Below are 23,871 nucleotides of genomic sequence, written 5' to 3' on the forward strand. Positions count from 1 at the left end.
CTTGCCAATCAGAAGGTCAGCAGTTGAAATCCCTGCGACGGGGTGAGCTCCTGTTGCTCAGTCCTGCTCCTGCCAACCTAGCAGTTCGAAAGCACGTCAAAGTGCAAGTAGATAAATAGGTACCACTCTGGCGGGAAGGTAAACGGCGTTGCCGTGCGCTGCTCTGGTTTGCCAGAAGCAGCTTAGTCATGCTGGCCACATGACCTGGAAGCTGTACGCTGGCTCCCTCAGCCAATAAAGCGAGATGAGCACCGCAACTCCAGAGTCGGCCACGACTGGACCTAATGATCAGGGGTCCCTTTACCTTTACCTCCCAGGTCCTAGGACTGTTTCTCATGTTTTTATGCATGTGTGTGGGATTTGTTTTGTTTTGTTTGACCAAGAACACAGAAAAGGTAAGATCTTGGCAGAGATAGAGAACCCAAATGGTGCAGGAGCAGAAACCAAAGGCCCAAGCTTAAGAGGAGGCCGCCCACATTAGAGAACAGATATAAACATTTCTCTTTTAATTCCTCCAGACTCCAGCCACACTCCTCCCTCCTCTCCCCGTTTTTCAAGGCAAGTGTACAAGATGTGGTTAGAAAAGACACAGTGAGAGTTTCTTGGATTTGAAGCCAATAAACTGACACAAGGCCTGTTATTTTAGGTTTTCCCCCCTTCAAATTGCAAAAGTGCTCCTTGCAACGGAGGTGAAGTTTATATGTGTGTTCAATAAAGTGGCTGTTTTTGTTTTGTTTTGTTTTTAAAGTGCCCAGGAACAGCTGGCACATTCTCTGCAAGGGGGGGGGGGGAATGGGCGGAATCCTGCATACATTTATTTTTACTTCTTTTCTCTTTTGATGCTTTTGTTCCCCGGTACAAAGGAAGGCATCCATTTAGGATTCTGTTATCTGAAAGGTGATCAAAGGGACCGGAATGTGCCAGAGCCCTTCCAGACACGTGCCAAGGCACTCTGTCATTAATAGGAGTCCTTGGCTCAGACAATTGTTCTTTCCCCCCACTGTGTGGGTGGACTAATTTTGCTTAAGGGGCGGGTGACATCAGTTCTGCCATTAAGGAACCTAGTTCCCATGTGCAGTGGTGGTTTAGAGCAGGATTGGGAAAGCCACTTATAGCTTGAGGGCCATAGTTGTGGGATGTGATCCATGAGAGGCAGTCAAGTACAACATTCCTGGTAATGCAAGAGAAGACATGCAAGGGAATGTTTGGTCCAGCCAGTCGAAACTTCCTGTTCCTCCTGGCTGGAGCATCCTTCCTTTTACATGTGATAGAAGGTGGGTGTGACCTAACCTGTTCAGGTAACAAAAGAACGAGTCACGCAGCACATCTCTCTCTCTTTGACTTCCTTCTTCTAGCTAGGACTACTCTGCTAGCTCTCAGCTAGCAGAAGCACTGGGATTATCCCCCCATATGGGGTAGATCCAGTGGCGTAGCGTGGGGGGTGCAGGGGGGGCCGGCCGCACCAGGCGCAACATCTGGGGGTTAGGGTTAGGGTGCGCAAATCCACGGGTTAGGGGGCGCAAATTACTTGCCTTGCCCCGGGTGCTGACAACCCACGCTACGCCACTGGGTAGATCCACATGTACATATTTGTAACTAAGTCTGCCTTCAGGGATCCAACTGTGAACTGATGTGAGGAAACTTGTTTTATTGACTTTGAATAAGATTGTGGCATCTTTATTCTTTTAAGAGGGATTCAAGGGAATTTACCAGGAATGCACAATTCAATCTGAGACAGATTGAATTGTATAATAGTGAGAGGCTCACACAAGCCTGCAACCAGCTATCTGCTGTGCATGTAAAAGGGGAATGTAAGCTCTGCTAAATAAAGGAACTTGCTAACGCAAGTTAGAAAGGATATTAATAAACAATATATCCTCTCCTGCCACCCTGAACATTCCCACAACAGTTCCTTCTATGCAACTTCACGGGGGCCACGTGGAATTCATGGGCTAGGCCAGAGCAAAAGTGGATGGAGCAATGCATGTGGATCTTACCTTGTTATAAGTAGGTTAATTTCAACATGCCCTCAGACAACCCTCTCTATCCTCCATCCATCCAGGCAATCTAGAAGCACCATCAGGGTTCAAGGATGCATTCCAGCCAAGCAAAAAGCATTCAGGAGTGTGGGGTTTGCAGCCAAATCACAAATGCATACTTTGCTAGTACAGTATAAGGGGAGTTCTTAAACTTCCTAGTGTAGCAGGAACAACCCCCCCAATCATTGTTTGTACAAACTTCACACACACTCACACTCACACACTACATACACATGCTTCTGTTATAAATTCATAGAAAAGCAACCATACATCGGATGCACTGTTCCACTTTTATTTTACTCCATGAAGGAAGAGGAACAAAATGGAGAAGGTTTGATACAGGCCACCAAAATCCTTGAACATACCAGTACATACACAGGAGCCCTGCCCAGTTGCTATGCCAACCCTGATGGTCTCAGACAGAAGACCATCAACAACACAATGCACTGCATACACGAGTGGATTCAACACGGACTGTAACAAAAGAACAGTGATTGGATTCCCCCCTCAGGGGGCAGGAAACTGCGACTACCTTTTGTCTTCTGAAAATGACTCATGGGGAGGGGGAGAAGGGAACCAGCCAGGTGACAAGACACTCAGGTTACCACCACAACTCCTCCCTCAACCCCTCCTTTCTGTGATGTATTCATGATGTTTCTGGGGGTGGGCTTGATCTACAGGGTGGGAATTTCAAAAGTTTTTATAAGACCTTGCACACCATTTTTCTGTGTCTTTCCTCTCTCCTGCAAGTGAGGGGAACACCCTGTTGCAACAGTTCAATAAAGGCCAAACCTACAGGCTGCTGATTTGCTCCAATTTACTCTGGTTGGTGTCTTTACTTTTTGTCCAAGGGAGCCCTCGGATTTTTCAGGTAACACTAGAATGAACTCTCTGTGTGCGGCCACTTCCTTTGCCTCCTCTGGGCAGGAATGATAGTGCTTTAAACAGCCATGGCTTCCCCCAAACAATCCTGGGAGTTGTAGTTTGCTAAGGGATAACCAGGATTTATGTGGGGGGAGGAGGCTTTATGTTAGGGGGGCAGAACCTCAGTTAGTTAAGAATTTTTGTTGATTTACAGTGGTACCTCGGGTTAAGAACTTCATTCATTCTGGAGGTCTGTTCTTAACCTGAAACTGTTCTTAACCTGAGGTACCACTTTAGCTAATGGGGTGTCCTGCCACTGCCACGCCGCTGGGGCAGGATTTCTGTTCTCATCCTGAAACAAAGTTCTTAACCCGAGGTACTATTTCTGGGTTAGCGGAGTCTGTAACCTGAAGCATCTGTAACCTGAAGCATCTGTAACCCAAGGTACCACTACACTTGATTTAGGGGGGCAACTGCCCCTCTACCCCACCCCCTTGGCTACACCCATGGTGCTGCGAGACTCCTATTTCCCCTCACAGAGTTATAATTATCAGAGTGGTTTAATAATCTATCCCTCTTCCCAGAAGTGGCAACCTGAATAAAATTGGGGGGGGGGAGCCCTGCCCCACATAATCGATCACATGAGATGGTACACCACACCATGACAATGCCCATCAACTTTGGAGGGGTCCATTCTCCTCAAATATTTTAAGGGGGGGGGCCAAGAACTATCAGCCCCTAGGAGTTGACTCCTGTGCCTCTTACCATGGGATTCTGGGAATTGTCGTTCTGTGAGGGGGATTAAGGGCCTGCAGGCAACTCCCAGCACCCTTAATAAACTACAGCTCCCAGAATTCTCTGAGGGGGAGGCATGACTGTTTAAAGTGCTATCATAGGGCTAACATGAATATGGCCTTAGGGGTCTTGGAGCATTCAGTAATAAAATTTTATTTCTCCTTGCGGGGAGGGAGGTAGCGCCCCGCCCCGCCCCCCCGAGCACACACACGCTGCGTACTGCTTTCAGATAACGCCCCAGCTGGTGAGGAAGGCGGGTTGGAAGGGAATAATTAATCTCCAGCGAAATCCATCGCGAGGAAAAACATTACCTAAGTGATAGTGACAGGCTGGGGGGCGAGAGAAAGAACACACCCCCCCCCCGCGGCCGCCTCCATCCAAACGAGCAGCTTTGGATGATGTCAAACACAAGCGGGGCTTTCTTTCATCGCGGGATGCAAAGAGAGAATTTCACAAGAGAATTAAGAAAGGGGCACCACCAAACTCCCACCCCCCACCCTCCGCTGCCGCTCTTTGAAGCCTATCCAAAGAGAATATTAATAGCGATATGAAGGTGCAAGAGTAAAGATAATACACCGAGGGGGATTTTTTGGGGGGGGGATTACTCTCACAAAAGAGGCCCACCATCTCGGTTATGATTTTCCCACCGTAGTCCTCACCACCACCTAAAATAATGCTACTAATATCACTATTATTATTACTACACGTAAAATACTGCTACTAATAAGAAAATGAGAGACTGCTGGATCAGGCCGGTGGCCCATTTAGTCCAGCATCCTGTTCTCACAGTGACCAACCAGATGACCTCAGGCAAGACCCAAGCACAAAAGCACTCTTCCCGTCCTGCGGTTTCCAACAACTGGTTTTCAGAAGCATTACTTCCTCTGGCTCCGAAAGCAGATCATAGCCATTGTGGCTAGTCATCACCGATGGACTTCTCCATGAATTTGCCCAATCCTCTTTTAAAGCCATCCAAGTTGGTGGGCACCACTGCCTCCTGTGGCAGAGAGTTCCACAGGCTGTGCGAAGAAGTCGTTTATTTTATCTATCCTGAATCTACCTTACACTATAGAAATACTACCTTATTTTTGTACCTTTGAATTGTTTTTAAGCTGTTATCCATATCGCGTAAACACACTGTGTTTAAATATTCACGTTGTGTTTATAATTGTTGTAACCCACCGTAGGGGACCCGAGTGTGAAGGGCTGGTAATAAATTGGGGGGGGGGAGAGAATACGAAGAAGCAGAACAACAGGGGGCATTATTCTATGGCATGAACGAATGGACTTGCATAGGTTTGGTTTGGGAGTCGATGCGCGCCCCTGCAAGCAGGAACGCGAGGCGGAAAGCGGAATCCATTCATTAAAAGAGCCGGACTTTCCCCCGAGCCTTTATTTAAATAGGGCGTGCGGAGGAGAACTTCTCGGAGAACTGAGCCGGGTCAGGGAGAGGGAGGTGGGGGTGGGTTGGGGAGGGGGAAGAGGACGCTTGCCAGGATCAAGTTGCAATTTAATAGCCTACACAGGATAACCTTTTTTTACGCCAGCCCCCCTTTCCCACTACAAAACCAGCCACTGCCCCACATTTCCCTCCACACACGTAATCCCGAAGTTCTGGTCGTGTACGAGGGCATTCAAGTATTTATGGCTTCATAAAATCATACAACAATCCCCCCAGGCCGTATTATTTTCCTTTCAAAACCATATATATATATATATATATATATATATATATATATATATATATCTCCATAGAACAAGTTCTGCTTTCAATCTGGGTACAAAACAAGAGAAGGGTTTTGTCCGTCTAATATTTTGTGCGCTCGCGCTCAAGAATGCATGGGTCAGGGAGGAGGTTATAGGGAATTTGGGGGATACTTTCCCCTCCATACATGCACTGGGAATTTTTGACATAAATAATGTAGCTATTCTTCCTCGCCAGCGGCCCCCTTCTAAGAGAAAAGAAAAGAAAAATTTTACACGGGTGAATGTCCTTCTGTTAGACATGAATGGGCTGTGTGTATTATTCATCAATCAATCAATCAATCAATCAACCAACCAACCAACCAACCAACCAAAAGAACCCGTTACTCTATATAGGTTCTATAGGGAAGGGTAGCCGTTTTGGGGGATGTTCCGCAAAACATGCTGTCTAAAGATGTCCTGCACATCCTTCGGCTCTTCAGCACTGTCCTCTAACAACAAAAGAAAGTCACAACCCACGCTCACTTATGCACTTTTAAATATGTGGCTTAAATGTCCCCTTACCCAGGTCGGAGCACCACTGAAGGACTTGTTATTTTCCAGGAGAAAGACGGTCATTCCAGTCTGCGGCGGTCACATTCATGTTTGCTTGACTTTTCCACTAGATTGCCTCTTAAGAATGTTTCACTTTAGCTATGGGCAGATCCACACCAATCATTTAAAGCATGCCCAATGCACTTTTAAAACACATGGCTTCTCTCCCACAAAAAACCATTATGGGAACTGTAGTTCCCCCACAGAGCTACAATTCCCAAAGTCCCAGGATTCTTGCGGGGAAGCTACTACTGAGTCTTAACTGTGTGCCTGATCAATAATGATTGGAAGCTTCTCGCGACCAGGCGGAGCTATAGCCGACGGTGTTGAATGATAATGTTAATAGTAATAATGGGCAATGATAGAACGAGCCGCTGAAATAAAGCTGGATGAATCGAGCACGTATAATGAGCGAGGTGAACAGGTGTTGGAGGAAATCCCTGAGCCAGGTATGGTCGTGTCCCCCCCCCCCATGTGCCTTTCTCAGCTCCCTGAGGGACTCAAAACCCCGTTCGCCTTAACAGACAAAAGTGGTCATTTCAAGCAGAAAACTAAGGTTTTATCACTACAGATGATACATACGAGATACACACACACGTACGCGCAGGAGGTTGCTACAGGGGTGATTTATGTGCAAGAGGTGCTTACATGAAAGGACAGGGAGAATGGGGGTGCAGGGGAAAACAGGGGAGCAAAGCAGGGCTGCAGACCACAAGCGAGAAGTAGTTTCAGAAACAGTGTCGGGAAGGTGAAAAGTGAGCTGAGGAGTTGCATGGGGGGGACTCTAGGGGGTTAATGTGGGGGAGTGGCAGGGGGTTGGGGAGCAGAATAGCAGGGGTGCAACCGCTACAAGTGCGCGCGCGCCCGCCCGCAGACACACGGAAACTTGCAGAATTTGCAAAGGTCAAACCGAAGCAATGGTAAATATACTATCTTTCTGCCCTGTACATTAATGGCACGCAGAACATCTTGGCGCACACAATTTGATTGTCAGAGTTCTTCAGCTCAGCTGGCTTTACTGAACAGCATCACCCAACTAATTCAGAGCTCTCTCCCCACTACCCTTTGCAAATTTAGTCTTGCATCTGAGTCATACGCATAAAGCTAACAGGACCATTAAAAAAAAAAAAAGACTCGACATAATTCTGATGACAATTCCCCTACCTCCCAAAAACACAGCCCTCAACTACGTAAGCTACTATATGGGCATTCCTCCCCCAATACCTATCGCAGATAATATTGGGGAGGGGACTTAAAAAAACATCTAAATCAATAAATCTACTAAATCAATACGCGCTACAAAAGTTGGCCTCCACATCTGGAAACTCGGGACGATTTATATGATCTCTGTCTTTTAATATCAGCTACAGGAATTGTTCCAAATGCGCTTAAGCAAATCGCGGAGAGGATGGAAAAATGAATTGCACGAATCTGTCGTCGTCATTTTGCACAGCGCCTGAAAGTCAGGGTGGATAGAACGTTCCTACTTTCGGGACGCAAAATCCTGCGCACGTTTACTCGGAAGTAAAGCCCATTGCGTCCGTTGGAGCGCACTCTCATAGGATCACAGGCTCAGCAATGTTTGGTCGCTGTATACCTGGTCTACATGCCTGGATTGTTATGGAATGGGTAATTAGGAATTTTAAACTCTCCCTAGCCTTTGAGGACGCACCCCTGATTTCAGGAAAGGGGTGCTAAGAAGGCAGCCTTTGAAATGAACCGCAGGGAAACGAAATATGAAAATATGAAATAAGTAATGAATGACAAAATAGAGGGGAGGTGAAACAGCAACGCAATTCTACGCAATTCTACTCGGGAGTAAGTTCCTCTGAGTTCAGTGGGCTTCCCCGTTATCCAGAAACACAAGTTTGTAAGCTGGTGGCTTCCTTTCCTTCTACGTACAGGGAAAATAATTATTATTATCATTATCTACTACTGTTTTCATTATTACCCGCCGTTCACCAGCAGGTCCCAAGAGAGGATACGACAGTTTTTAAAAATCAATTAAAAACGGTTAAAATATGACATTCACAAGAATAGGAGTGGGTCCTGAAAGCACATATCTCAGGTACCAGAGACCAGGGTAAAAATGCTAGTCTCATCTGAGCAGTTCCACTGGGTTCCATGTGAGACTCATATTCAAGTAATGGTGTTTAGAAGGGTCGAAACCCTGGAATGCCCCAGCCCCCAAATTATGCTTTAACCAGACGAATTATCTGTATAACCCGGTGACATTCTTTGCTGACCCGACGTCCAACGTCCAGAAAAATCCGTTCCGGGGAGCAGCCCTTGGGCATAGCTGTCAACTTTTCTCTTTCTTGCGGGGAATCCTATTCGGAATAAGGGAATTTCCCTTTAAAAAAGGGAAACGTTGACAGCTATGCGCCTTGGGAGAATGTCCTTGGAGAGGTTTCAGCCGGGCGGTCTTGTTCTTCTGTTTCCCAAATTTGCAAAATTAACGCAAATAGGGACTGTTGTGTGAAAGGGGAAGAACGAAGCCGGCTCTTCTCCCGGATCTCACCAGTTGCAAATTGCTAAGCAAAGAAGCCCCCATCCTAAAGTAAAAAAAAGCCGCCATCCTAAGCACGCTTGGAAATAAGCCTGGCTCCATTCAGCGACGCTTCCTTCCAAGTAAGCCTCTATAATATTGTAGAGTTGGAACTTGGGGAAATTTCAGAGAAGGGCAACCAACATGATCAAGGGAATGGAGCGACTTCCCTATGGGGAAAGGTTGCAGCGTTTGGGACTTGTTAGTTTAGAGCCGTGTTTTCCAAACTTGGGGCTCCAGCTGGGTTTTTTTTGGGGGGGGACTACAACTCCCATCATCCCTAGCTAGCAGGAGCAGTGGTGAGGGATGATGGGAATTGTAGTTGGAGACCCAAGTTTGGGAAACACTGGCTTAGAGCAAAGGCAAGTAAGAGGCGACATGATAAAAGTTCATATGGTGATGCACGGCATGGAGAAAGTGGATAGAGAAAAAGTTCTCCCTCTGTTCATAACACTAGAACTCGTGGGCATCCGCTGCAGTTGAATGTTGGAAGATTCAAGACAGAGAAAAGTGAGGACTTCTTCAAGCAGTGAAACAATGGGAGGCCGTGGTGGCCACCAACTTGGATGTCCTTAAAAGATGATTAGACAAATCCATGGAGGAGAGAACTTTCCCTGGCTATGAGCCACAATGGCTATGCTCTGTCTCCAACCAATTGCATCTGAGTGTCAATTGCTGGAAATCACCGTTTTGGAGCAGAATGCTCCTGTGCTCAGGTCCTGCTTGCAGGTTCCCCATAGACATTTGGGTAGACATTGCAAGAGGATGCTGGACTCGTTGGCCATTGGCCTGATCCAGCAGGCTCATATTATCTTTTTGTGTTCATAATTAGCACTTTAATAGAGACCAGAAGTGCATTCTGCCCATTCCTCCAAAATATGTTGGAAATGTGAAGATAATGAAGGTGCTTTTTTCACATGTGGTAGACTTGTAAAAAGGCAAAAGACTTCTGGGAAATGATATATAATGAATTAAAAACAATGTTTAAGATAACTTTTCATAAAAAAACACAGAAGCCTTTTTGCTTGGAATAATAGGGGAAGAAATACCAAAGAATGTAAAGAGACTATTTATGTATGCTGCCACGGCTGATAGAACGTTATTTGGCCCAAAGTGGAAAGAAGATGGTGTACCAACGAAGGAAAAATGGACAAACAAGATGATAGACTATGCCGAAATGGCAAAACGTACCGTGAAGATCAGGCATCAAGACAAGAAGAAATTCAAGCAAGATAAAATGTATAGATTATATTAAAGAACACTGTAAATATGGTAAAACATTAGCAGGATTGGCGTAGCATTTATGAGGTAACTGGATACAGGTATTTTAGAGAAAAAATAAGAATTGAAAATTAATTGGAAAAGTCATTTATATGCAAGGGGAAGAAATGGAAAAAATGGAAAACGGGGGATGGTTCAGACAAGATGAATTTGGTGTTATGATGAATGGGGAAATGTTATTCTAAAAATCTTGAAAAAATAAGAGAGAGAGAGAGAGAGAGAGAGAGAGAGAGAGAGGGGGGGGGGAGGGAGAGAAAGAGAAGTCCATTCTGCCCAAATCAAGGTGTTGGAGGGATAAATGCTCAGGTCCTGGAAACAGTTGAGAATGAGATCAGCTCCACTGAATGCCTTTGGATGACAGCAGTCCCACTGAGTTCATCCTTCCCCCAAAGAATCCTGGGAACTGTGGTCCCCCCTCTCACTGTGCTACAATTCCCAGCCTTAACAAACTACAGTTCCCAGGATTTTTGGGGGAGGGGGAAGTTATGTGCTTTAAATCTGCATTGGATGTGCTTTAAATGGATGGTGTGGCTAGGACTGCACCTTCAAGGCATGTGTGCACTGATGACGCCACTCCTCCTGCCACTGCTGCTTCTACATGACTAGTCCACAGTAAGAACATGAGAAGAGTCTGCTGTATCAGGCCAATGAACAATCGGTTACAGAATCCTGTCATCACCGTGGCCAAGTAGATGCCTGTAGGGATCCTGCAAGTAGGACATCGTTGCAATAGCAACCAGTTGCAGTTCCCAGCAACTGGTATTCAGAAGCATAATGTCTCCAATAATGTAGGTAAAATATGGTCAGCTTGGCTAGCAGCTGTTGATAAGCCTTGTCCTCCATGTTCCCTGCACTACTAAAAGAGAAACCCTCCAGATGTCCTTTCCATTGTGCATTAATTATTATTTGAGCTCATGCACGTTTCTGAGCGACATGGGTGGTGCTGTGAGTTAAAGTTAAACCACAGAGCCTAGGGCCTGCCGATCAGAAGGTCAGCGGTTCAAATCCCTGAGACGGGGTGAGCTCCCGTTTCTTGGTCCCTGCTCCTGCCAACCTAGCAGTTCGAAAGCACATCAAAGTGCAAGTAGAAAATAGGTATCACTCCAGCGGGAAGGTAAACAGCATTTCCGTGTGCTGCTGGCTCCCTCGGCCAATAAAGTGAGATGAGCACCGCAACCCTAGAGTCAGCCACGACTGGACCTAATGGACTGGACCTTTACCTTTACCTACGTTTCTGAGCACAATTCAAAGTGTTGGTGTTGACCTTTAAAGCCCTAAATGGCTTCAGCCCAGTATACATGAAGGAATGACTCCACCCCCATCGTTCTGCCCGGACACTGAGGTCCAGCACCGAGGGCCTTCTGGTGTTCCCTCACTGCGAGAAATGAGGTTACAGGGAACCAGGCAGAGGACCTTCTGGGTAGTGGCGCCCGCCCTGTGGAACGCCCTCCCATCAGATGTCATGGAAATAAATAACTGACCTTTAGAGACATCTGAAGGCAACCCTGTACCGGGAAGTTTTTTATGTCCGATGTTTTATAATTTTAATATTCTGTTTGGGGTATAAACAACAAATTATAATGATGATGATGATATTAAGGTGGTTATATGCAACCTCATATGGCAAATGTACCAGTTTAAATTTCTTCTGTTGCATTAATATCCACAGGTCTCAGGGCAGTTACAACATAAAATCACAATATAAAAACACAAAATGCATAATAAGAATAAAAACAACCCAACAAACTCCCCTCCCCAACACATTCTAAAAGGGCACTGGATGTCAAACAGCCAAATGCCTGGTTAAAGAGGAAGATTTTTGCCTAGTGCGTCTCCACCCCCATCGTTCTGCCCGGACACTGAGGTCCAACGCCGAGGGCTTTCTGGCAGTTCCCTCACTGCAAGAAGCAAAGCTACAGGGAACCAGGCAGGGGGCCTTCTCGGTAGTGGCACCCGCCCTGTGGAACGCCCTCCCATCAGATGTCAAAGAGATAAACAACTACCTGACATCTGAAGACATCTGAAGGCAGCCCTGTTTTTAATGTGTGACATTTTAATGTATTTTTAATCTTTGTTGGAAGCTGCCCACAGTGGCTGGGGAGGCCCGGCCAGATGGGAGGGGTACAAATAAAAAATTATTATTATTATTATTATTATTATTATTATTATTATGATGCCTAAAGGTGCATAACAAAGGCCAGAGTGCCCCTTCCAGGTGGCAATAAAGCAGTAACACTGGGGAAGCATCACAGAACAACTAACAAAGCAGAGAATTGCGTGGATGGCCCAATATCAGTCCATCACTAATGCACTATCAGTGATGGATTGATGCTGGACATGCTTCAGGATACACAATGAGAACCAGTGTGGCATAGTGGTTACAGTGTCATGCTAGGAGACCTAGGAGACCAGGGTTCAAATCCCCAATCAGCCATGAAGCTCACTTGGTGACCTTGGCCCAAGTCACTGCTTCTCAGCCTGACCTACCTCGGAGTGCTGTTGTGGGGGTTAAATGAAGAGTGAGGGAACCATGGACACGGCCTTTGAGCTCTTTGTAGAAAAAGGTGAGATGTAAATGCAACAAATGAATGAATAAATAAAACTTACACACACACATATGCCAAATCGCAGCAACCTGGAGGGGCTGCAGATGCTGTAGAAACACCTCTACTGCTTTCTGGTGGCAGCTGCTGCTTATATAGGAAGTTGCAGGGGCGCCAACTTGAATTAAATATTGTGGGGGCTCAGGTAAGCCCTATCTCACATAATTGTTGATTGTTTTATGTTAATGCTGTGTATTCTAGAATAGCAGTGCTCTTCATGGGTACACAGAGTGCCGGATTTACATATAAGCTAAACAAGTTGCAGTGGTGTCCAAACTTTTTTCAAGGAGGGCCAGATCTGATGAAGTGAAGAGCCATGGGACAGATTGAATTGTATAATAGTGAGAGGCTTACACAAGCCTGCAGCCAGCTATCTGCTGTGCATATATAAAGGGGAATGTAACTCTGCTACATAAAGGAATTTGCTAGCGCAAGTATAGAAGGATATTAATAAACAATATTCCTCTCCTGCCACCTTGAACATTCCCACAGGTTTGGTGGAAAAACACACAATTATCATCTCATGCTTCCTGGTGTATCTTCCCATCACTGTCCTTCTCACGAAAAGTCCATGTGGGGGGCAGGAAGAGTGAGTTTGTTGTACTCGACTCCAGAGCACCAAATCCACTTTGATTGTACAACCTGATCACTGTTCTTATTTTGTGTGCACAGAAACATCAAACAGATCTCTGACTCTTTGTGGCCTTTTGTCCTCAATGTTTACAATCCTGGTCCACATTCCAACCTGTACTTGTGTGTCTCTGTGTGGTATTAGCCAACTGAAGGTAACATTTCATTTGACAACACACGCACCATTTGAATGGTGGCACATTACCATTTGAATGGCAATGCCCAACAACCTTTGGGTGTACAGCCCCCTCAAATATTTTATTTGGGGGGGGGGAGAAACAAAGGGACCTTGGCCCCTAGGAGTTGGCTCCTATGGGAAGCTGCCTTATACTAAGTCAGACCACCATTCCATTTAACTCAGTACAGTGGTACCTTGGTTTGCAGCCATAATCCGTTCCAGAGGTCCAGTTGTAAACCAAAACAAGTTGTAACCCAAGGCCATTCTTTCGCCAATGGGGCCTTCCCCCCCCATGAGTTGTAATCCAAAAAAATGGGTTGTAATCCAAAGTGGTTGTAATCCAAAACGGTTGCAAACCAAGGTACCACTGTATTGCCTACACTGACTGGCAGCTGCTCTCCAGGGTCTCAGGCAGGGCATCTTTCTCACCCCTACCTGGAGATGCCAGGGGATTAGTCTGGGGCCTTCTGCAAGCAAAGCAGATGTTCTACCCTTGAGCAATGGTCCTTTCCCAGAAGCTCCTTCATCAGGGCACACTGCCACACACTGAGCCCTCCTTCTCGCACCGCTGCAATCTGAGACAGCTACCCTTCTGGATCTTGATAGAAAAACCACATTGCTCTGCATACGTCTTGCACACACGCCATTCATGCCCGAGAATCACAAGCCTCCCATTAATATCCTGGCGCTTCTGGAATTCCAATTGAAGATATTTTATACGCCGCAGGTTTCAGGGGAGGCTTTTATCTCTTCTCATTGTTGGGGTGGGAGGAGGAATGAAAGGAAAATGAAAATGAAATAAGAAACAGCCCTCTTCTCAGAATGCCCCTGGACACCGTCACGGGCTCCCCACCAACAAGGCCCACTTGTGTGGAAAAAAAAATCAGTGTTTCCCAACCCGTTTCCCCCACCCAGCCCCAGCCTACAAAACTCAGGATGACTTATTGGGTAGGAAGGGGAAGCTGAGCTGTCCTCAATGAAAGGGTTGCACAGGCAAGGCCATTCATAATATCCTTGCTCTCCATTTGGGGAGGGTGTGGAAGGGGGAAGTCTCCAAATGAGACATTTGCCTCTCTCCAAATAGGAACACCTGCTATAGATTACCCACCCCACCACATCACAACGAAAGCATTTTTTAATGCAAATATGAGAAAATATATACGTCTTTCCCCCTTTTGGAAGGCCATAGTTGTTGTTGTTGTTGTTGTTGTTGTTTTGTAGGGACTTGGGTGGTACTGTGGTCTAAACCACAGGGCCTCTTGGGCTTGCCGATCAGAAGGTCGGCGGTTCGGATCCCCACAACGGAGTGAGCTCCCGTTGCTCTGTCCCAGCTCCTGCCAACCTAGCATTTTGAAAGCATGCCAGTGCAAGTAGATAAATAGGTACCGCTGTGGCAGGAAGGTAAACAGTGTTTCTGTGCACTCTGGTTTCTGTCATGGTGTCCCGTTGCTCCAGAAGCAGTTTAGTTATGCTGGCCGCATGACCCAGACAGCTGTCTGTGGACAAATACTGGCTCCCTCGGCCTCAAAGCAAGATGAGCGCTGCAACCCCATAGTCGCATTTGACTGGACTTAACCATCCAGGGGTACTTTACCTTTACCTTTTTACCTATTATTATTATTATTATTATTATTATTATTAGCCTGCTGTTCACCCTAAGGTCCCAGAACACGTTACAGCACATTAAAATACAATATTAAAAGCATGTTAAAGAAACTTGGAAACGTAAAAATAAGGTTGCTCCCAAAAACATGCACCTCAAGTGTCAAAAGCCAAGGTAAAGAGGTGTGTCTTCAGCCTCCTCCGGAAGCTCTATAATGAATGTACCAGATGCTCCTCTGTAGAGAGGTAGTTCCACAGCTTAGGGGCCACCACAGAGAAGGCCCTTTCCTGGGCTGCACCCCCCTCCCCTGAGGAACTGCCAAGGGAGACTGTTGTTGCATTTATATCTCACCTTTTCCCCCAGGTGCACAAGGGACATGGTTTTCCGTCCCCTCATTTTATCCTCAAAACAACCGTGTGAGGTATGGTAAGATGAGAGGTGGAACGCACAATGAAAGCCAGTGTGGTACAATGGTTAGAGCGTTGGACAAGGACCTGGGAGACCAGGGTTCAAATCCCCATTCTGTGATGAAGCTCACTTGGTGACCTCAGGCCAGTCACACACTCTCAGCCTAAGTTGCCTTGCAGGGTTGTTGTGAGGGTAAAATGGACTGGAATGGACTCCCTCAGGGGGTTGTGGACTCTCCTTCATTTGATGTTTTTAGGTAGAGGCTGGATGGCCATCTGTCACGGATGCTTTAGCTGAGATGCCTGCATTGCAGCGGGGTGGACTAGATGACCCTCAGTGTCCCTTCCAACTCTACAACTCTACGATTCTAGGAGGAGGACTATGTTCACCACCTTGAGTTCCTTGGAGGAAAGGTGGGATTTAAATGTGATAAATAATAAAAAATTATTCAAGGTGTGGCAAGCCTCTTTCATTGCTTTATAATTATGTATGATATGTATGATATACAAACGCATTTTTATACGAAGCAGGCTATTGTGGTTGATCATCGTCATAGCATGATTCTGTAGATAACCAGATGAACCCAGGCAGGTTGGTTGGATGCCCCGAGGAGGCTACAGATCCCTTTAAAAATATTTTTAAAATACCCAGTGCGATGCTCTTGAAAGAAGAGAGAGATCTCTTACAGAAAAATACAGATTGAGAGGTGATGGGGAATAAAATAAGGCAGCAAGTTTAGGATCACAGTAGGGCAAAAAACCCAAAAACACTTCGCTCACCCCCAAACATCGGGATTTCACGCATTACCTAAGTTACTATTTGCTGGATGGTGAGTGTGGAGCCTTGCTGAGTTTCTACGCCAACACAAGCAGCAATCTGAGCATCAACACATTAGCAAATGGGAACACACGCATCTTATTCTTGCAGAAGATCAGCCCTGCAACAATTTTACTGGCAAAGTCTCGCCAGCCTTCCTTCCAGCTGCCCTCGGGATAGGCGTGTGTGTTTGTGGGTCTGCGGGCGCACATCTCAGCTGGTGGGCGGTGCACTCTTTTCAATGTAGCGAGTCTTTTATATGCATTCATTTTCTATTTCAATGTACATCCCGCCTCTCAGCAAATTCATTTGACTGATCTCCAGCCGGGTAAGCAAACAGAAGTTGACTGAAGCAACAGGATCACGAATTAACACCACGGATTTAAATGCAACAACAATGCAAACGAAGCGCTTATGTTTTCTGTCACCGCCACACCCTCACTACTCCAACTCAGCAAAATGGACAGGAATGGACTCCCTCAGGGGGTTGTGGACTCCCTTTCATTGGATGTTTTTAGGCAAAGGCTGTATGGCCATCTGTCATGGATGCTTTAGCAACAAGCAAACTACACCAGTGTCGTGGGCGTACAGGGGGACATCTGCTCCCCTAAATCAAGTAAATAAATAAAAATACTTAACCAACTGACCAATTGTGTCGCATTCTCGCAGGTAACACGGTTCTGCTCCCCGCCCCCATAAAGCCTGCCGCTCCAATAAATCCTGGCTACGCCCGTGACCAGCACCTTTAGCGCATGCCGAATCCGACGACAGGGCCAGAGGAAACTGCCTTCTCCCGACTCAGATCACAGGTCCACCTAGCGCAGTTTTGCCTACACTGACTGGCAGCAGCTCGCCAGGGTTTCAGGCAGGAGGCAGCCCAGATGGCAGCGGCGCACAGACCACACCACCTTGCCCCCAGCGGACTAGGGGCTTGCAAGGAATGCTCCCCCTTCCTCCGCCCCTCCACTGCCCTCCCCACCAAGCACGCTGCCTGTCAAAGCCTAGACTGGAACCGTCTCCAGGGTCTTCTTTCTGCCAACAAGCCATCACTCCTCAGCCGCCACTCGGGTGTCCAGACCCGCCTCGCTGCGACCCAACGCCCTCTTTCCAAGACGGAGAGAGCTTTACCTCCGGGACAGGAAAGCACCGCGGACCCGCGACGCCGAGGTGAAGGAGGACCCACCGCTTCCCCTTCCGACAGCCTCTCCGGCTCGCTCCTTCCTTCGGCCCCTCTTCCGGCTGTAACGACCAGGGACCCTGCCCGAGGAGGTCTTGGCTGATAGAGGGGTCTCCCAGCCCCTCTCTCAGCCTAGCGACCTGCAGCGACCGCGCAGCTCCACCACGGGACCACTGAGCCGCCGCTCCAGGACAGCGGGACGGAGACGTCGAGGCACTTCTGGCAACAATCACTTCACACGAGCGCCCGCATTCCAGCTTCGTTGCGCTGGACGCCCCACCGCCGAGCTCCAAGTCACACCTTCTGAGGGGTTGCTGAGCTCTGGGCGGCGGGGAGGGGCTGCTGGTTGGGAACCGATTTCTGCCAACCAGGCCAATAATTCTATGTGAACAGAAATCCCTTCTTTCTTTCTTCCTTCCTTCCTTCCTTCCTTCCTTCCTTCCTTCCTTCCTTCCTTCCTTCTCTTCTTCCTCCTCTATCTCCCCTCTCCTTCCTCCACTCCTTCCCCTCCTCGTCCGCTTCTTCTTCCCCTTCTTCTCTCTCTCCTTCCCTCCTTCCTCTCCCTCCCTCATTCCTCTCTCTCCTTCCTTCCTTCCTTCCTTCCTTCCTTCCTTCCTTCCTTCCTTCCTTCTCCCCTATCACTTGAAGAACTATAGTGACAATACAAACGAGAGGCTTGAAAGTCTTCTATTTTCCTCCTTAGAACTTTGGTTGGATCAGCATCATACAAATGAATCTGGGAATCGCTTTTTTTGCTGGGGGACGACGACTTTAATAAGTGGTATTTTAAAATAAATCAATAGATGGCAAAAGAGGCTGAAGTTTCTAGATAGGCAGAAAGGAAGGAATGAGAAAAGGAACATAAATACACATTTGCACATTTACAGTATACATAGGGAGGGAAAGAATTGATTAAAAAGAAACATAATCACAATATGAGAGCCAGCGTGGTGTGGTGGTTAGTGTTGGACTAGGACCTGGGAGACCAGGGTTCAAATCCTTACTCAGCCATGAAACTCCTTGGGTGAGCTTGGGCCAGCCGCTGTCTCTCTGTCTCACCTACCTCACAAGGTTGCTGTGGGCATTAAGTAGGGGTGGGCAGAACCATTCACACCACCCTGAGCTCATTGGAGAAACAAATGGGATGCAAATGCAACAGATAGATAGAAGCTCACAATAATCTGCCTGCTATTGTAAGTGCAATGAAACAAGTGCTGCAAAATATTAATTCACACGCTGTAATTACCTATAAAAAGCCCGTGATTCTGATGTAATTACAATGATCACAGTCCAAGGATATATTCCAGAAGCCAGGCAAAACCATTTGACTACTAAGGTATGGGGAGCAGGATCAGTGAAGACCATGACCTGAGAAGAGTCCTGAGGACCAGGCCTGAGGTTCTGCATCCCTGGTCCATGCTGGAGTCCGCTCTTCTAGGAGCAAGATGGAGATCTGGCACCCGGTTACATTCCTCTGCTTATTTACATTGTTCATTATGAATAGTTCTGAAGAATTCAGAACCAAAAATTTGTTTACACTGACGTTTTCTTGGAAACTGTTTGTAGCGTTTTTGCCAAATGAGACTTTTCAGTCCATTTAAAGTTTGTTTTATTGTACTGTAATTTTAAAGTTTGTTTTATTGTACTGTAATTAACATTAAAAAATAACAAATAACCAACATCATTATATAGCAGTGTGTCCCAACGTAGTGAATGATATGCTAATCATTTGCTAAAGCAAGCATCTGGTAGGCACGCCCCTGCCAACATATGTTTTGAATAAGAATAATAAAAAAGAGCTTTTAAATTTGAATTTTGCAAACTTTCTATGCCGTCAGAGGTTTCCCTCCCCGCAACTTGCTCTTACAGTGGTCAACCAAACACCAGTGGGAAACCCGCAAACAGGACCAGGGCACAAGGGCAGTATCCCCACACCCGCGATTCCCAGCACTTGGCATACTGCCTCCATCCCCAATTCCACTCTTTCTGCTCATCATCATAATTTACTGCGTGATTTATTGGGCCACACTTTTAAGCCATTAAAATGTTTTCATTAATTACAGTGGTACCTTGGTTTTAGAACAGTTTAGTTTATGAACAACTTGGAAATAGAACGCTGAAAACCCGGAAGTAGGTGTTTTGGTTTGTGAACTTAGCCTTGGAAGCAGAACATGTTCTGCTTCCTGTTGAGTGTGTTCCATTTGTAAATCAAGACTTCTGCTGCTAAACAGAGGCTTCCTGTTGAGTCTGTTGGCTGTTGAGTCCTGAGCACCCACGCAAGACAGAGGTGATATTTGGAACTTTCGTTTTTGCTAATTTTTTGCATTTTGGTTTGTGTGGCTTTTTCGGTTTTTTGACTGTGACTTGTTCTTTGTTTTATGGGACTGACTTGTGACTTGTGACTTGTGACTTCGTTTTTGTGATTTGTTTTTGTGACTGTGTGGAACCCAGTTCAGCTACTGATTGATTGATTGATTGTGTGACTGCAGAAATGGATAAAAGCCCCTCATCCAAATAATGACTATCATCAGGGCACGTAAGAAAAAATAATAATTTCAATTTTTATCATCTACAATATTGTCTTATTTATTTTATAGTATAGTACATTGATTATTGCTTTCATTTAATGGCTCAGTGGTCTCATTAGATAGTACAATTAATGTTAAATTGCTGTTTTAGGGGTTGTTTTTAAAAGCCCGGAATGGATTAATCCATTTTGCATTACTTTCTATGGGAAAGCATGCCTTGGTTTTAGAACGCTTTGGTTTTGGAACAGACTTCTGGAACGGATTAAGTTTGGGAACCAAGGTCCCACTGTATTGCTTATTCAATTTATTTATTTATTTAACAGTAATTATTTACTGCTTAATGGTTGTATACCATGAAACGGTTTTACTTAAAAATATAAAAATATTCATAAGAAAATTTTAAAAAATGAAATCAAATGTCTAAAAGCAAGTAGACATAATGGGTTGTATCTCATGTTCTGGTCACCACATCAAAAAGGATATTGTAGAGTTGGAGAAGGTTTCCAAAAAGAGCAACGAACATTATTATTATTATTATTATTATTATTATTATTATTATTATTAGAAATTATATACCGCCCTATACCCGGAGGTCTCAGGGCAGTTCACAGAAAAGATCAGCATAAAAACCACAATATATATAATCAAAATACAAACAACAACTCAATAACACCCCCCCACCAAAAAAAGGAGACACATTTTAAAAGGGCATAGGATGTCAATCAGATTAACCAAAGCCCTGGTTAAAAAGGAAAGTTTTTGCCTAGCACCTAAAGGTGTATAATGAAGGCAAACCTCCCTGGGGAGAGCATTCCACAGATGGGGAGCCACTGCAGAGAAGGCCCCTTCTCTTGTTGCCACCCTCCGGACCTCTCGACATGAACAAGGAGGTGGAGTGACTCCCCACTGAGGAAAGATTGCAATGTTGGAGATTTTTTATTTATTTTTTTAGTTTAGAACAGGGTTTCCCAAAATTTGGACTCCAGATTTTTTTTAATTGCAGTTCCCATCATCCCTGACCACTGGTCCTGCTAGCCGAACAGTCCTAGCTAAAAGCTGGTCAAACAACGAAGGAAGTGAAAAAGAGAGAGGTGTGCTATGTGACTTGTCCTTTTGCTACCTGGACAGGTTAGGTCATGCCTACTTTCTATCACATGCAAAAGGAAGGATGCTCCAGCCAGGAGGAACAGGAAGTTTTGACTGGCTGGACCAAACATTCCCTCGCATGTCTTCTCTAGCGTTACAAGGAATGTTGTACTTGACTGCTCCCAGGGGATTACAGATTTGCCCTAAGAGAACGAGGGAGGTGTTCATAGTGAGTTCCGGCACCACTTTTTCTAGAAAACAGCACTGGTCCTATCCATGGTAGACCCATTGAAATGGTTGGGAATGACTAACTTAGGTCCAGTACTTAGGTCAGTAGGTCTCTCCTGAGTAGAACTTGGTTGGATATAACCCATCACAATTTATCAAACTATGTTGTTGTTGTTTAGTCGTGTCCGACTCTTCGTGACTCCATGGACCAGAGCACGCCAGGCACTCCTGTCTTCCACTGCCTCCCGCAGTTTGGTCAGACTCATGCTGGTAGCTTTGAGAACACTATCCAACCATCTCGTCCTCTGTCGTCCCCTTCTCCTTGTGCCCTCCATCTTTCCCAACATCAGGGTCTTTTCCAGAGAGTCTTTTCTTCTCATGAGGTGGCCAAAGTATTGGAGCCTCAGCTTCAGTACCTGTCCTTCCAGTGAGCACTCAGGGCTGATTTCAAACTATAACAAACTATAAAGTAAAGGTAAAGGGACCCCTGACCATTAGGTCCAGTCGTGACCGACTCTGGGGTTGCAGCGCTCATCTTGCTTTATTGGTCAAGGGAGCTGGCGCACAGCTTCCGGGTCATGTGGCCAGCATGACTAAGCCGCTTCTGGCGAACCAGAGCAGCGCACGGAAATGCCGTTTACTTTCCCACCAGAGTGGTACCTATTTATCTACTTGCACTTGATGTGCTTTCAAACTGCTAGGTTGGCAAGAGCAGGGACCGAGCAATGGGAGCTCACCCCGTCGCAGGGATTCGAACCGTTGACCTTCTGATCGGCAAGTCCTAGGCTCTGTGGTTTAACCCACAGTGCCACCTGCATCCCATAACAAACTATAGATGAAATCAAACTTTAAAAAAGTAGTAGACATCATGAAATTTACACTAAGCAGTGGGACACTTCATAGCCTTACTTCCTAATGTGCACAAGGGAATGCTGGAAAAGAAGGATTCCCTTCTCTGACTGGCTCCCACACAGTTAGCAGGAGGGTGTGATCACATGAGCAGCGAGGAAAGCAGCAGGGGAACAAGTGATTCAAGTTTATAAACATCCATCTCTAGTAATGAGCCCTCTAGGAAGAAATGAAAAATAGCCAAAGTCTGGTAAAGTCAATTAAGCTGATTTTAAATAAGAGGTTACTCCGAGAGGCCAAAAGTTAACATGTAAAAGGCTTATTGCAAGAGCTGTAAAAGAAAAAAAGAAGAAGAAATAATAATAAAAATGGCACTGGAGTATTTGAAGACATTTGGTTGCTATTATAGACAAATGGAGCTAATAGGGCAGGCTTGCTGGAAGGAGCTGGGCATCTTAGATGGATGCCTTGAAACCAGAGCCTGCCAGATTCTGGGATTAAATAATTCCAAATGGCCCATTATGAAGCGACCAACACACCGCAATTGTGGTTGGCCGTAATGAAAATATTTGAGCAATCATTAGCCCCAAATGCCACAAAATGGGGGGGGGGATGTCACTCCACCCCCTGTTCTCTTTCCAACTTTCTTGACAATTCACAAGGAAGCTTTATGATAGGAATCCTTGTGATGTCTTTAGGGGAATAGGCAATTATCACCAATACACTCCATTTTGCAAATTAGTGGGTGGAAGAGATAGGTATAGAAGAATGCAAAAGTAAAGTAATTGGGAACTTAGACTGGGTATCTGAGACACTGAGGCCAGGATCTGGCCCCAAAAGAACAGAAGAAGAGCCTGCTGGATCTGGCCAACCAGATACCTATGGGAAGCCCACAAACAGAAGTTGGGCACAAGATCACACTCCCTTCTTGTGGTTTCCAGTGACTGGTATTCAGAAGCATTGCTGCCTCCAATTGTGGAGGCAGGGAATAACCATCATGGCTCGTAGCCATCAATAGCCCTCTCCTCCATGAATCTGTCCAATCCTCTTTCGAAACCATCCAAGTTGATGGATCTTAGTGCCTCCTGCAGGAGCAAGTTCCAGGGGCAGAGCAAGGTGGGGTGGTTCGCCCCAGGTGTCACCTCTGAGCGGGGTGACAAAATGATGTGGGAAACGTCTGTGAGAGACACTTTGGTGCATGCAGTATTCCTGCTGCCGAAACGGTCCGTCTGCTGGCTCCCCCTCAGCTGTAGGGTGGACTCCTTGTCGCTCAACAGCTTTGGCTCCCCCAAAAAGCTCAACAACTTTAGTCAATCCAATGGGTAGATCACTGCCAGTTTTTTAAATAGTGGGAGTAGATTGCAGTCTCTTGGGACATGCCTGCTATAAATAAAATAACACAAGCCAAAACACAATCTATCCTGTAGATTTAAGTATCTATCCACAGTCGCCTACTTGTTATCAGAGGCCCAGAATCCACATTCCTTTGTAAGAAAATATGAAATAAAGTCAAACAATTTTTGCACACAAATAATAATAATTCCAATTTGGAAATTTTCTGCCCCGGGTACCACCTGACCTTGCTACACCACTGGCAAGTTCCTTTGTTAAACTATGCGCTGCATGAAAAACGTGATTTATTTTATCTGTCCTGAATCTTCCAACCTTCCATTTCATTGAGTGACCATAAGTTCTTGTGGCAAGAGAGAGGGAGAAAATCTTTACTCTATCCACTTTTTCCATGCTGTACATCATTCGACAAACTTCTATCACGCCACTTCTTCCTTACCTTTTTCCTAAAAAATAAATAAAAATGAATTGCAATGCCTACCTGCTTTTTAAAAGCAGGGAAGCGCTCCTCTCTTCCATCTGAATGGAAAAGCAGCTAAGAGTCACTGAACACTTTCTCAGACATGATCTCCCCACTTGCTGATCCCAGG

At 45.8% G+C, this 23,871-nt stretch overlaps 1 protein-coding gene across 1 annotated transcript in view; it reads right to left on the reverse strand.

The window, feature by feature from the left end:
* Positions 1-17,401, reverse strand: part of TBX5 (T-box transcription factor 5) — a 100,091-nt gene extending 82,690 nt beyond the window's left edge. Inside the window, exon 1 of the mRNA XM_081841936.1 lies at positions 17,192-17,401. The gene's annotated coding sequence lies outside the window, so the exon portion shown is untranslated. The remainder of the gene's footprint in view (positions 1-17,191) is intronic.
* Between the last annotated feature and the right edge of the window lie 6,470 nt (positions 17,402-23,871).

The sequence above is a fragment of the Podarcis erhardii genome, assembly GCF_964252035.2.
Source record: "Podarcis erhardii genome assembly, chromosome: 15".
NCBI classification, from domain to species: Eukaryota; Metazoa; Chordata; class Lepidosauria; order Squamata; family Lacertidae; genus Podarcis; species Podarcis erhardii.